Raw genomic sequence first — 2,298 nt, forward strand, 5'->3', positions numbered from 1 at the left:
GTTTTGCCTCTCCACAATAAAATTTCTGTTAATTGAATTCAAAATTCAAATCAATTCTTATTAGTGTACTATTAAACCATTTATTTATTTCCCCTTACTTATTCAAGTTCGTCGGTTTCCTGCATGAGACGGCCATTGATACTATAAATTAACTACGTATTCAAAAGTGATCAAGTCAAACAATGGATGTAAAGATTATCAAACACACTTCACTTTGGAAAATTCATCAGATTAGGAGGCCAGAGGGGGTGAAGGATACAAATGGGGGTTTTTGTAGTCCATATCGAATAAAATGAAACGCAGCAAAGAAAGAACAAAATGAAGTAAAGATAAATTTTATGTTGATCAGAATCTTACGGGCCAACTTGACATATTCCCAAAAAAAAAAAAAAAAAAGAAAGTAACGGCTCAAAAAGAGAAATATCGTCTCTACTTAAAGCTTGAAAAAAGCTAGAATAATTCTCATTCATTCACTGATTAAAATTAATAAGCATCCTTACATCACCTTATATAACCCACCAGCTTATTCAAAACAGACTAGACTTAAAACAGAATAACAAACTAATTGTGAACATGACAATTACAAGAATCCCTTTATCCCAATACACTTTGTAATATGTTTGGATTGTTGATGGCAACTCGAACTCTTGTTGACATGGAACTTATTGCTGGTGATTAAGCTGAAACACGATTGGTGATGTAGGACACAATTTTGTCAATGAGTCCCTTCATTCCCTACATGACAAGGTTCGAATACCATTTTAAATTACAGTTTATCAAAAAAGATACTATAAAATATGCATTCAAATTAAGTGATCCATGAGTCGATAAATGAATATGAACAATATCAAACATACCCAAAAGTGAAGTGGCCACATTTGTTGCAGGAGGGGGAGGAGAATATCGCACCATTGGGAGGGGAACACGACCTGTTACATTATAAATGGGAGGAGGATATAGCACAATTGGGACATGCTTCACATTTGTTGTAGGAGGAAGGGGAGAACGAAATCGCAGCCTTGAGAAATCATCATATTTCTCACTTGCTAAACTCCTTCCATTCCCTGAACAAACGGGTAATAACTTATGCAGTCAATTCAAATAATACAAAGAAAACGAATCTAATGGTAGTTGTGGACCGAAATTCACTATAATTAGGATTTATGTTATTATTTTTAATCCTCCTTTTTGGGTAGTTGTCTATCAAAGGGTTTCTCTACCCGAGCATGGAGGCCAGACTTCCTGCTCGAGCAAGGGGTCCATTTGAGCAAGGCCCTCTCACAATTTCTTGTTATTTTCCTTACTTTCTACTCGATCCTCCGGTAGGAAATGACATGAAAAGATCATCTTTTCAACGTTGTTAGTAAAGAAAAAAGTAACATACCATAAGGGATTTTGCGAGCAAAGCATGTTATGAGAAAGGTAAGTAAGAAGAACAAACACAGCCGTGCTTGAAAACCCATAGCTCTCTCTCTCTCTCTCACTTACTCACTGTCTCAATCCTGGAGAAACACTGAAAATCTATTCACTATTAATACAGGAAAAATTGTAGTTGTCGCCCCCACATGATTAATTAGCAGTTAAGGTTGATATTTGCTATTCATGAATGATGAGAATCTAATCAATGTTGAGCATTTAGTGCATCAAACCTGATTTTATGATATTTTTTCATCAATAATGTGAATCTAATCAGAATTAATAACCAAACGATGAATTCTTGACACCACCTTACGTGACATGTTTTAAGTATATCATCTCCATATTGTTATGAAGTATTCGGCTTGAGCAATTAAGCCCAAATGGTTGAAATGCAGGTTCAGAGAGAAGCTTGCCCATTATACATGTCTATTGAACTAGGGTTTTGAAAGATCGAGTGGTGTTTGTAAATTAAGCGAATTCCAACCACACCATATATAAGTGTTGGTCCATTTTAATTAGGGACAAAAATTTCTTCCAAACCAGTATGGAGGAAATATCTTTCAACCCATGTAAAATAGTGCCAAGTGTCTATAAACATTTAAAATGTATATTAAATTCGTAACCTCATTAATAGCAGTTTACTAACTTAGACTAAATTTAATGTGTCTTTTAAATGTTTATAGACACTTGGCACTAATTTATATGGATTTAAGAATATTTCCTCCAAACTAGTTTGAATGAAATTTCTGTCCTTTAATTAAAATTTTTTACTAATAATATTTAGTTAAAATGTGTTAATAATAATGAATATATATTGGTTAATTGAATAGATAAATATGGGAGTTTCATACATTAATGAGGAGTTAGTATCTTGACAAA

General features: G+C 33.6%; 1 long non-coding RNA gene across 1 annotated transcript; it reads right to left on the reverse strand.

Moving 5' to 3' along the window:
- Nucleotides 1-450: 450 nt before the first annotated feature.
- LOC132164732 (uncharacterized) lies at nt 451-1,498 on the reverse strand. The gene is made up of 3 exons (XR_015913036.1): nt 1,385-1,498; nt 858-1,064; nt 451-735 (listed from the first exon to the last, which is right to left on the reverse strand). It is a non-coding gene; the product is annotated as an uncharacterized LOC132164732 (long non-coding RNA).
- Nucleotides 1,499-2,298: the final 800 nt, after the last annotated feature.

Source organism: Corylus avellana, chromosome 8 (assembly GCF_965113065.1).
Source record: "Corylus avellana chromosome 8, dhCorAvel1.hap1.2, whole genome shotgun sequence".
NCBI classification, from domain to species: Eukaryota; Viridiplantae; Streptophyta; class Magnoliopsida; order Fagales; family Betulaceae; genus Corylus; species Corylus avellana.